At 51.3% G+C, this 13,000-nt stretch overlaps 1 protein-coding gene across 8 annotated transcripts in view; it reads left to right on the plus strand.

Annotated features, from left to right (window-relative positions):
* The window catches only part of ANKRD11 (ankyrin repeat domain containing 11), a 186,663-nt gene that overhangs the window by 139,883 nt on the left and 33,780 nt on the right, over nt 1–13,000 (plus strand). The gene's annotated exons all lie outside the window — the stretch shown is intronic.

Genomic DNA, 13,000 nt, shown 5'->3' on the forward strand with positions numbered 1-13,000 from the left:
CCAGAGACATGTTTACAGAACAACTTCCTTCATGAGATGGTGTGTGTTACTTCACTTTCTCAGCAACGTGTGTTCTGGAAATGCCCTGCTAGGTGATCTCTGTCTGCGCCTGACGCCACTCTAGAGCCGCGGTGTAGCCCTCCCGTCCTGTGTCCAGATCTCTGTCTGTGCCTGACGCCACTCTAGAGCCGCGGTGTAGCCCTCCCGTCCTGTGTCCAGATCTCTGTCTGCGCCTGACGCCACTCTGGAGCCGCGGTGTAGCCCTCCCGTCCTGTGTCCAGATCTCTGTCTGCGCCTGACACCACTCTGGAGCCGCGGTGTAGCCCTCCCGTCCTGTGTCCAGATCTCTGTCTGCGCCTGACGCCACTCTGGAGCCGCGGTGTAGCCCTCCCGTCCTGTGTCCAGATCTCTGTCTGCGCCTGACGCCACTCTGGAGCCGCGGTGTAGCCCTCCCGTCCTGTGTCCAGATCTCTGTCTGCGCCTGACGCCACTCTGGAGCCGCGGTGTAGCCCTCCCGTCCTGTGTCCAGATCTCTGTCTGCGCCTGACGCCACTCTGGAGCCGCGGTGTAGCCCTCCCGTCCTGTGTCCAGATCTCTGTCTGCGCCTGACGCCACTCTGGAGCCGCGGTGTAGCCCTCCCGTCCTGTGTCCAGATCTCTGTCTGCGCCTGACGCCACTCTGGAGCCGCGGTGTAGCCCTCCCGTCCTGTGTCCAGATCTCTGTCTGCGCCTGACGCCACTCTGGAGCCGCGGTGCAGCCCTCCCGTCCTGTGTCCAGATCTCTGTCTGCGCCTGACGCCACTCTGGAGCCGCGGTGCAGCCCTCCCGTCCTGTGTCCATCTTCTAAGTGGGTTGTTGGGTGTCTGCTGCTGTTTTGATTGTGGATTATTAATAAATGAGCCCTTCGTCTGACTGCGGATCCGCAGGTCTGCGGCTAATTTTTCACCTGGGAACTGGGTCTTTCACAGAGCAAAGGCCGTAATCTTGTGGAGGTGCACTGTATCATGGTCCTTATATGGCGGGCACTTTTGGGGTCCTGTCTAAAAACTTTTGCCCCGGGGGTGCCTGGCCGGCTCAGTCAGTGGAGCTAAGACTCCTGATCTTGGGGTGCTGGGTTCGAGCCCCACGCTGGGTGTAGAGATTGCTTAAAAATAACATCTTAAGGACATAACAATGAAAACTTTTTGCCTCACCCTAGGTCTTAAAGATTTTCTCCTGTTATTTACCTTCCCCTAAAAATTTTTACAGATTTTTATAGTTTTTCTTTTTTAGATTTATACCTTAGCATTTCATTTTTTATTTAGGGCTGTTGTAGGTGGTGGTGTGTTTCCACACACTCATTGCTAGTTTGTAGAAATACATTTGGCCCTTGAACAATGTGGGGGTGAGGGGCGCCAACCCCTACACATTTGAAAATGTGTGTGTAACTCTGAGCCCTTCAGAACTCTGCTCATTAGCTCACTGTTGAGCAGAAGCCTTACCGATAGCATAAACATTCGATTAACACACAGATTGAATGTTACACATATTATATATTGTTTGAAGATTTTATTTGAGAGAGAAAGGGAGGGAGGTAGAGGGAGCACAAGCAAGGGGAGGGTCAGAGGGAGAAGCACACTCCCTGCTGAGCAGGGAGCCCCAGGGAGCCCCACACATCGCCAGATCCCAGGACCCCAGGATTGTGACCTGAGCTGAAGGCAGACGATTAACCGACTGAGCCACCCAGGCGCACTTCATATATTATATATTCTTACTATAAAGTAAGCTGGAGGAAAGAAAATGTTATTAAGAAAATCAAAAGGAAGAGAAAATACATTTACAGGATGGTGCTGTAGTTATCCAAGAAGTCTGCGTGTAAATGGACTTAAGCGGTTCGTCCCGTGTTGCTCAAGCGTCACGTGTGTAGTGGACTTTGCGTATTGTTCTGGTGGTTCTGTGCCCGTGCTTGAACTCATTGTTTCTAGGAGTTTTTGGAGATTCCTTGCAATTTTCTAGATAGACAATCATGTTATCACCAAACAGAATGTTTTATTTCTTCCTTTTCAATTTATATGCTTATTATTTCTTTTTCTTGCCTTACTGTGCAGGCTAGTACTTCAGTATGACGTCCAGAAGCAGTGGTGGGAGGGGACAGCCTTGCCTCGTTCCTGATCCTGGGCGAAAGCGTTCAGTTTTCCACAGTGAGGAATGATGTTAGCTGTGGGGTCTTGTGGAAGCTTGCTGTCATATTGAGGATATGCCCCTGTGCTCCTGCTGTGCTGTGAGTTTTTATCAGGAGTACTGAATTTTGTCAAATACCTTTTCTGTATCAGTTGTTAGGGTTTGTGATTTTCTTCTTCTTCAGCCTGTTACTGTGGGGGAGTTTCAAGGTTGAACCAGCCTGTGTATTCTGTATCCATTACCACAAACACACCTGACGGTACTGTGGAGGTCACTGCAATGTAGTAAGTTCCCCCATGTTGTCCAGCTCCGTGGTGTGGGATATACCACGTGCTCCAAGCAGCCACCTGGCACGTGGGCCTTGTGTCTCTGGGTGGTACTGCCCTTTCCTGTCCTTGCCCCTGCATCTCAGGACAGCTCCAGCCATGGGGCGGCTAGCTTGCAGGGCGACGCATGCTTGACTCTGCAGGGTGCGCCCAGTCCCGTCCTCCAGGGCCGCCCTCTTGTGCGTTCCCAGCAGAAATGCGTGAGTGTGCCTGATTCTCTTTCTGACCTCTCTGTTTGTGTTTGTTCTCCCATCGGTCACCTCCCTCAGTTTATGTCCATGCAGAGCAGCTTTAGAGGGTGTGTTCAGCTTATTCCTCCTCCAGTCTGCTGTTCTACTTTGTCACGCGGTTGTTGAGCCCACCTTGCTCTCTTCTCTCATCACATTTAGTCTGTATCTTAGCTCCTTCTGTGGAAGACGGTGTTTTTCCTACTGTTTTTTCAGTCTGTCTTCACCTCCTACCTTGGAGCTAGCTGTGTGTTTACCTTGAATGTCTGAAGGTTTCGTTTTCCATTCTGTTCTGTAATTAGTGTCTTGTGCTGTGCTTTGTGCATAGGTTAGGGAAGCTTTGAAATGCTGCCCTATAATGTCCATGTAATTACACTGCCCCTTCCTGGGGGCCGGGCCACGGGAAGGGAGGCCAGTCTGGAATGAGGTCAGGTGACCAACCTTCTGTTTCTAAACTCCTGCCGGAGTATTGTTCATGTTATGTTTTAAACATACCCAGCTTCTTAAACTTTTATTTATTTATTATTTATTTATTGTGAAATGTAGCATGACACCCACTGTTCACAATATACAATTCACTTTTTAAAAAGATTTTAATTAATTTATTTGAGAAGTGAGCGAGCGAGTGCAAGCGTGAGTGGGGGGAGGGACAGAGGGAGAGGCAGGCTGCCCGCTGAGCAGGGAGCCGTGGTGGGACTCGGTCCCGGAACCCGGAGATCATGACCTGAGCCGAAGGCAGGTGCTTCACCAACGGAGCGACCCGGATGCCCCTGTACAGTTCACTTACCTCAGAAAGCTTAGCTGTGTGACCTGCTCAGGCCAGCCTCCAGCCCCCGTTCTCCAGACTCCCTTGGCAAACACACCCTCACTTCTAAATAGTCTTGATTCCTAGGCAGGCATCCTCGAGCCCTGGAGTCCACTGTGGGGGACACAGTGTCGTTTTTCTCAGCGTTGTGGAGGTAGTGCGTGTGTTGTCCCTGCTGTGTCGTGCTCCATGCCAGTGGGGCGTCGTGCACACGTGGCGGTGGTGCACTTTCTTGTGCAGGCCGTGGCGTGTGTGTGTGCCTGCGTTTCTCTGGCACGTGTGCCCAGTCTTCCCGCACTTGTGTGGTTTGCGCTTCCGTCAGAATGGGTCCGTTCCCTTTGCTCTGCGTCTTCGTTGATACTTGAGGCCTTACTTTGATTTTTGTTTACAGTTTCTGTTGCTAAAGCAGTTGGTAAGTTTTTCATCCACTTACTGGCCTTTTAAATTTCCTCCTTTGTGATGTGCCTTAAGTCTCGTGTTCGTTTTTGTTTTGGGTATTTTGTCTTTTTCTTAATGACTTGTAGGAGCTCTTTATTCTGGATAAAAGCTTTTTGTCAGTTGTATGCATAGAAAATATCCTCTTTTGCTCTGTGGGAAGGTGACCTTTAATAGAGAAAACTTGGGGCGCCTGGGTGGCTCAGTCAGTGATGCATCTGCGTTTGACTCAGGTAGTGATCCCAGGGTCCTGGGGTCGAGCTCATGTCAGGCTCCCTGCTTGGCGGAGGGGGGGGGGGGTGCTGCTTCTCCCTCTCCTCCCTGCTTGTGCTCTCACTATCTGCCTGTCTCTCTCTCTTCTCAAGTAAATAAAATCTTAAAAAAAAAAAAGCCTAAAAAAAATAGACAAAACTCGTTAACTGTTAAAGTGTCAGAATTTTCAGACCTTACGTTTATGGTTAATGTTTCTGGTTAAAAGATCTTTATGTTGCTGTAGGTGCGATGGTGTTTTTCTCTACTGTGGTCTAGTAGCTTCGTGGCTGTGCCTTTTACGTTGAGATTATCCATCCAGAACGGATTTCTGTGTAAGTTGGAAATTGTCACATTTCTCCATACAGATGTCCAGTTGTCCCCTTACCACTGGCGGACAGAGCTGTCTCTCACCCCTATTCTGCCCTCTGGCACCTCTGCCGTCCTAAGTCAGTGCCCACTGTGGGTGTGAGCTTGTTTCCGGTCCTGCTCTATTGGTCGCCACATGATGCTGCTTTGACACTGTTTCTTCAGCTGTGTTTGATTTTGACTGTATTTAATTTTATTAATATGTAATTATGTAATCTGAGATTCTTTCCTTTCAGTTTTAAGTTTATTTGCATGAGTTCTGTCTTTCTTTGTTTAGAAATCTTTTCCACTCTTTTCTCAGGACAGTTTGGCCTGCTCAGTAGTTGTTTTATGGCTTCATGTCAGTCTGTGCTGGTTTGGGTTTATTTCCTGAGAGCAGGTCTTTTCTCTGCAACCTCTGCCCTTGTGCTTCTGCAGACGTTCTCAGCCGTGTTGGGCCGGCTCTCTTACAACACTTAAGGATTGGTAACAACACAGTTTTTGTTATGTGGGCTACAGCTCTCAAATTATTATATTACCATATTGTCTTTAAAAGTATAACTGAGAAAATGTTTAAATACTGAAGTCACTTAAAATAATAAAGTAGTACAGGGGCGCCTGACTGGCTCAGTCGGAGCAGGATGTGACTCTTGGTCTTGGGGTTGCGAGTTCGAACCCCGTCATTGGGTGTAAAGATTACTTAAAAAAATAATACTTGAAAAAAATAGTAAAGTAGTACATATAAATTTTTACTGAAAAGAAAGTATTTTACAAAAGGAATTGAATTTAGTGAAAAGAGGGGCATTGTTTTCTCTATGTACAAATCTCTCTAACGTCTGCCTTAAATAACGGATAGCTGGATACCGCTCCCTCTGTCTGCACTTCATCTATGGCATTCTGCTATATATATATTTTTAAAGTGTAAACATAATCCAGCCTCTCAGAGGCATGTGGTGTGGAAAGAGACAAATCTGGGCACCTTCCTAGAGGGTCTGGAAACCCTGCTGGTCGGCGTCGGCGCTGCAGATGCGTGGCTGCGTTCTGTCCATTAGTGGTCTTCCCTGGCGGATTCCCTATATTGGTCATTTGGAAAATGTTGATTCATTGAGTTACGCAGATCTTCCTAAAGTTAACATGTTTATTTTAAAAATAACCTTTTTTGAGGCTCCTGGGAGCCTCATTCAGTTAAGCGTCAGACTCTTGATCTCAGGGTTGTGAGCTTGAGCCCCATGTTGGAGCCTCCTTTACAACGGACATGCATGCATACATACCTACATACATACCTACCTACCTCTTAAAGTTACTACCGGTCTTGTTAGAATGTCTTCAGGTGCTGGGGTGCTGTTGAGCTAGTGGACATGGATACAAGTTTTCCTGAGCTCGGGTTGCACTTGGAAGCTCAAAAGTTTATTATTAACCACAGCTACTACTAATTTTCCTGGAAGCTCCAGTTCGTTGATTTTTGAGAAGATAACTGCCAGATACCCAGCTCTTAATAATAATAACAACGGTTTGTCTGAGAGTCTTTCAGGTGAAACCCATGTCCTGTGAAAATGTAGTGGGGTCAGCTGGCCATGCCTGGAGGCTCTCTTGGGGGCTAGCAGTGCCTGCCACGCACCCTTGAGTCTTGTCAAGAGTACAGAAGGACGGGGCCCCAAGGTTTGCAATTTAGTAAGATTTAAAATTGTTGCTTCTTGGGATGCCTGGGTGGCTGCTTTTGGCTCAGGTAATGATCCCAGGGTGCTGGGATTGAGTCCCGCATCTGGCTCCCTGCTCAGTGAGGAGTCTGCTTGTCCCTCTACCTGCCGCCCCCTCTGCTTGTGTGTTCGCACGTGTGCTCTTTCTGACAAATAAAATCTTAAAAAATAAATAAAATTGTTACTTCTTTCTCAAGGACAGTTGCAGGTGCTCCTGGGTCGTGTTACTGGGGCTGTGTGAGGGTCTCGCCTGCGCAGGGGGCATGGCAGCAACCCCCACCAGTCAGTCCTGTGTGAAAGGCAGGTTGTCAAGAAAACAGTGTTGGCCTTGCAAGCCCCCAGAAGGGGTTCAGGCACCCTCAGAGACTGCACACAGCACAACCACTGCATCATGGTGGGGGGCCGGTGGCAAATGGGTGGGAACTGTGGGCCAGGACGGCATTTGGGGCGTGGCCTTCGCCTAGTAAAACTTTATTTACGGACATGGAGATTCTAATTCCATGCAGTTTTCATATGTTACAAATACTAGTGTTGAATTTCTTTGTTCCGCAAAGGTATAAAATATGAAACCCGGGGCACCTGGCTGGCTCAATCAGTGAAGCGTGCAACTCTTATCTTGGGGTTGTGAGTTAAAGCCCCACATTGGGTGTAGAGATTACTTAAAAATAAAATTGTTAAAAAACAATAAAATAAAATAGGAAATCCATTCTTAGCTCTCAGATTTTACCTAAGCGCTATGGTAGAGGGGCTGGTTTTGGCCTTGGGCTGTAGTCTGTGACCTGTGTGACCACTCGTCCTCCTCACAGTAAGGGTGAAGCGGTGGTTAGCTTGGCTTTTCTGTGGGCTTGAAGCTGTCTTCACCGTGCTCTTGCCCTGGCTGACAGTGTGGCTAGATTCGGTGTTTGAGTCTCTGGACCATGGCTCCAGTGTCGTCTGGCACTCTGAGAATGCAGGGCACTTCTCCCCGAGGACCGTGGTGCTGTCCTGCGTGCTGTCCCGCCCTCTTGTCCTAGGCGGGCTGGGGGGTTGGTGAAGTTAAGTCACCATGGGTGCTGGTTTGCCCTTGGTCACATTCCTCCTATGGAAAGAGTTGTGTCCTCGGCTGTGTTCTGTTACTTCCTTGGTAGTGCTTTTGCCTTTGTAGGGCTGGGAGCTTTTGTATTGGTTCTCCAGTTCTTAGCCTTTCCTCTCATTTTTAGACTTTGGAATCTTTTATTCTCTCCTTGAATTTTTCTACTCTCCTAAAACCAGGATTGCTTCTAAGTCATGGTTTCTTTTTGTTTCGCAGTCTGTGTCTTTGAGTTGGTTAAGGAGGGGTTCTTGATGTTCTCTGAGTTCTCAGAACTCCCTCCCGTGTGTGAGCTTGTTCACGTGGGTCATCTTCTCAGGCTTCCTCTCTCCTTCCTGAGCTTGCTGCTAAGTTGGACGAGATGCCCTGGGAGCTGGTGGGCGTTCCTTGACTGCTGGTGTGTGTCGCCCGTGTACACTGGCCTGGGGCCTCTGCACCTTCCCCACGAGAGCTGCTCTGCCCTGGCCTGGCTGGGCTGAGCTCTCCTGGTCCTCTGGACATGACGCCCACGGGGCTTTGTCCACTCGGATTTCAGCTCTGATCCACAGGAAGACAGAACAAATGCCTTCCCACTTCCCATAGTTCATTGCTGTTAGCTTGTCGCTTGAAAAGGAAGGCTAAGGCTGAGTCCTTGGGTTTTTCTGAACTGGAGGCCCTGCAACGGTGTCTGCTCCCCTCTTGCTTCAGTCTTGGAGGGAGCCTCTGTCATGCGTGTCGTGTCTCCTACCCATGGGGAGGGACTTGCAGTATGATTCTGTGTTTTGAGAAGGAAAGACAGTATGAGTGTGGCATTTGGGGTCAGCTTACAGAAAGCCCTGTGTGGGCTTGTGGAGGTGTGGGTGGGGTCTGGTGCTGGTGCTGGTGGCAGCTCTCAGCGTGAACACTGCCCGAGGCACCTTTGGGAGGAACACACCTCCTCGTTGTCCTTGTTTGGAGAGCTCTTGTCGTGACTGTCCTGCAGCCCCTCTGAATGGACTTTCTGTCCAAGCCCACAGTGCAGGGCCCCCGAGGCAAGCAGGAAAGAGACCCTGCCAGTCACACAGCACGTGGAGCTTCCGTGGGGCTGTGTGCCACTTGTGACGTAGACAGGTGCAGGGCTGCATGACCTTTCCCAGCCCATGTGTGACCCTGGGTAGGGAGCTGGCTGCAGACAGCTGTTGGTTCCCTTCCAGGCTGAGAGGCTGGGCTCTGACACATGGCTGCCAGATCATTGACAGATTGCTTGAGCCACCAGTGTAGGCGTTGAACCTGGGTTTCAGGAACGGGCTGGGGTCTCTTTTCAGAGGACTCGCCCAACTCCAGGTGCTCTTGTGTGCTTTCCTGTGTGGTCTCCGTGCCTCCTAGTAGCTTGCGAAGCTGGAGCAGCTGCCTTTTGGTTTGGAGGTGCAGGGAAGGGGCTGCATCCAGCAGCCCAACCTGTATAAGGACTGGTTAGCGGCCAGAGCAGGCCTCAGACCAGCCATGCTCCCTTCATCCAAATTCACACTGCCCTGCAGACACCTCCCCATGTCCTGCTGCTTTGGTGCCGAGTGTCAGGTCTGCGTGTGTCCCAGAGCACGCCTGTTTCTGACATGGAGTAGAGCGTCCCTGTGTTCAGAGCGGGCATCTTCTGATGCAGGAGTGAGGGGATTCACACGGTTACAGTGCGTCTGAGCAGGGACAGCCAGCTTGCCTCTGGGGCCTGCAGCTTGGGTTGTTCGGTCAGAGAGCCCCAGAGCCCAGGTTGAGGTAGCCTGTAACCAGTTAGAAGGGAGGGTCCCCCAGCCATGAAGATTGTCTCCACTGTGATGACTCTGTTAGGGGTGGGTGGTGCCCCAGCCTCTTCTGGGGTTGAACAGTGAGTGCCCAGCAGTGAGCAGGGAGGCCTGTGGCATCCTGGCAGCCTCTACCCTCTGAAAGGACCTGTGGGAGAAGTGGTGAGCCTGGCTCCTGACGTGTGTAGCTGCCCGGCTTAGGAGAAGTTGTGGGTGGTGTTGAGAGTTGCTGGGGCTCTCTCTGCATCTGCGTCCTTCCCTTTGCTGGCATGGCCATTTCTCCATGCCAAGGGAGAGGCTGACTGGATGCCGGGGGGTGGGATGGTGGGGAGCCCTAGAGACTGGCCAGCCTGTGGGGGGTTTGGGAAGACCAGGTAGACAGAAGATAAAGGTGCATTTGAGACTTGTTCTCAGCGAGTTTGTCACTGAGAACATAACCGGGAGGACTCAAGTCCCCTTGGCCCCACAGCTTGCCAGACGGGTCCCGCAAGGCACAGGACGATTGACCCAGTGTGCCCAGCTCTCCAAGAACATCGACTGGAAGGCATCATTGACACATCTGAGCCTTGGAGCTGAAGGCCTTTGTGAAGCTGTTTCACTGACTGCCCCTAGAGAAATGAGTGTGGAATACTGGATGTCCCAGGCCCTGAGGGGACCATGGCCATCATGGTTGTCCTCACATTCCTGACCGGTTCGGAATACTGTGGTGTTTGTAACCAAGGGGAATGAGGTGGCCTCGGTGGTCTGAGCTGTCACAGTGAACGTGGGCTCAAGAAAAATCGTCTTATGGAAAAGAAAGCAAAACGTTTGGGATGACACTTCTAACCCCATAGCTAGCAGTGTTCCCGGTCCTTGGCGGAGGGGTGGGGCGGTGCCCTGGGGACAATGGCCTTTAGGAGTGTGTGAGGCCCACTGTGGGCACGGGACATGGCACACTTGGCTGGTGGCTGGCACAGAATGTCCCTTGGGCCATCGTGGTGAGGTCTGGGGCCTCCTGCACCCTGCGACAGATCGCATGGAATTAGCTGGTTGTCCACAAAATGAAATGTGAGAATTAATAAAGGGGAATCCCATTTACAGTGGGGCAGGGGGGTGAGGCGAGCCGGGGGGCTCTCACGCTCCGCACTAGCCGTCAGTTACAAATGCAACAGGAAGAGACTGTTACTATCCCAGCAGGAGGAAGGAAGGTTGCCTCCTCCCCCAGCAACAGCCCAGACAACGAGAAGCCACTACGCTTCAGCTCCCATGTTCACCCCTGTAGGCTTTGCGTTAACAGCAGCCCCACCTGCACCCACCCCCCTATAAAAGAGCCGCCTCGTCTTTGCTCTGGAATTGCCTCTGGTTTGGGGCTGGCTCGTCAGTCCTGCGTTGCTGTTCTCTGCTGCTCCAGAATAAAGCCATGTTTGCTGGTGAAATAACGAGCAGTTTCATTTTGGACATTAACAGAACGTATTGGCAGGTGCGTGCTGGTAGCGGGGACAGCGGCCTGTGGCAGAGGAGGGTGTGTCCGAGCCTGGGTGAGAGGACCTCCCCCGAAGACTTGCACCCAAGGCCTCGGTGGTGTAATTTGAAGGCCGACCATGAGAACCGTTGACAGGCAGCGTTGTCGTGGTACTTCATGGTTCGCAAAGTACTCCCAGAGCCACTGGGTGCACCTTGGAGGGCCGTCGTGGAAGGCCTTCAGGTGGCATTCCAGATACCCTCTCTGTCCAGTCCTGGGCAGAGCTCCTTCCCAGTGATGCTGGGCGTCCACCTCAGACCTGGCCCAGGGCGCTGTGAAGAGGAAGCTCCTGGGCGAGCGGGCTCAGAACGGACTCGAGCCGTCCTCGTGCCCTGCGCCCTCTGTGTCTGTCTTGAGAGAGAGCTGGGCGCGGAGGCCGAGGCAGGTGTGGGACTGCACTGGATCCCCTCATCCTGTTCTGGAGCTCTTGTGCCGGCTTCCCACAGAGGGCAGGCCTTGGAGTTCAGGGGTCTCAGAACTCTACCTCGAACAGAGAGACCACCTGCCACACGCGTTTCAGGGACACATAGTGAAATCATCTGTTTAAAGAATGAAGTGGCCATCCGTGCCTGTCTCTTGGCGTAGGCCCTGTGGAGTAGGCTGGGAGATGGGGGTTCAGACATCGTGGGGTCTGTGCTGAGGCCGTGTGCTGGTCCAGGTGTTTCCTACGCGATCGCGGACTCTTGTGTTTCACGTTCAAGAGCAGGAGTGTTGGACATCCCATGATGCCTGTGCTCAATGGCCCATCGTGACAGCAGGCAGTCAGGTACTCTCTCAAACTTCGGCTGAAACATAGCCGATGAGTTCCAGCAGCTGTCTCTGAGTCAGGCTCTGAGAGGCCACTTCGCCAGGCTGAGATGTTCTAGTTTGGTCCTGGAAAATTGGAGAGGAATGTTGAATTCATAGTTTCAAGTGGAGATAGAAAGTGTTGTTTTTGGCCTCCATCACTGGAGCGTGTGGAGGGAAACGCCCTGTCCACCTGCTTTGTGTGCCTGGGGGAGGAAGTGTCAGGAAGTGAATAAAGTTGGTCAGCTTTGTCCCTCCCCCCTTCCCAAAATAAATTTAGATGTCTTCTTAGGTCAGTTTAGTATCAAGAGAATACTTGATGAAATTTTATCAGTTAATGTGGAAGAATAAGAGGATCTCCAGAAGGCATGGTAAAGGGCAGGTTAGTTTTCTACGCACAGGGAGCGGAGAAAACCAGGGAGTGGAGCTCCACTTACCGAGTGCCTTTGAACATTGTATTTCAGAAGCCACACTTCCTACCTAGTAGAGGCCGGTTAATTCCAGGTGAGTTAGTTACAGAAACTACTTATCCAAAATGGCAAAGCACAGAAGGTGTGTCACCAAGGGAAGAGGACATGGTTTGTATAAAATGTTTGTTTGTATAAAATGTTTTCTAATTCTGAGGATGAAAATTTAAAAGTAGGGGCTCCTGGGTGGCTCAGTGGGTTAAGCGTCTGCCTTCGGCTCTCAGGTCATGATCTCAGGGTCCTGGGACTGAGCCTCACGTGGGGCTCCCTGCTCAGTGGGAAGCCCGCTTCTCCTTCTGCCCTTCACATCGCTCATGCTGTCTCTCTCAAATAAATACATAAAACCTTTAAAAAAGGGAAATACAAAAACTATAAAAAGGAAGACAGTGGCTTTTAGGAAGACTATATGAGCAAACAGGAGGCCCAGAAGGGGTAGAAGAGGCTGTGTTCTAAGAAGGCCCGTGTTGTCATGGTCTGGTCGGGTCGGCGTGGCCACGGGCAGAGACTGAAAGGAGGTTGATTCTCCTCTCAGGTCCCAGCGGGAGCGCAGCCAGGGCCATCAGGGAAGGCACCAGGGCGGCCAGGAGGCAGAAGATAGGAGTAAGGATACAGTCTCTGCTGGGGTTTCTGCTGGAAGGGCAGGCGGGCGGGGTGGAGAGCTTGGCACTGGCTAGTTGGAATAATGCTGCAGGTTCTAGGGTGGTCTCTGGTTGCCTGGTGGCTGGCCTGTGTGTGGTAAAGAAATGGTGGGCGTCTTTGTGTAGCAAAGGTTCGCTGTCTCTAAGAAAGGGCTAACTCTGGGAGGGTCAGTCCCTCCCCAGACAGCAGGTTTGTTTTTTTTATTTTTAAACATGTCAAAACATCATAAAATACAGAATTAATACAGTACGTGTCCTGGCATTTCCTGGGAAGTGCAGGGTCTGGCTCAGAGGTTACAGATCGGGGCACCAGCACTGCCTGGACATCTGGGGGGACTGTAAGACTCCTTCAGCGGCATCCCATGGCTGCTTTCAGGTCCTTGTCATGTGGAAGAAGTTGGGGAATTGGGTCTGTGTGGCTCTCATCCTGACCTTCTGTCTGGGGGCAGTGTGGGAAGGGAGCTGCCTTCCAGGGAGTGCAGGTGGTGAGTGGGGTCGAGGCCATGGCTTAGAGGGTGGTGGTTGTGATTTGCTGCCCC

This window comes from Ursus arctos, unplaced genomic scaffold (genome assembly GCF_023065955.2).
Source record: "Ursus arctos isolate Adak ecotype North America unplaced genomic scaffold, UrsArc2.0 scaffold_19, whole genome shotgun sequence".
NCBI classification, from domain to species: domain Eukaryota; kingdom Metazoa; phylum Chordata; class Mammalia; order Carnivora; family Ursidae; genus Ursus; species Ursus arctos.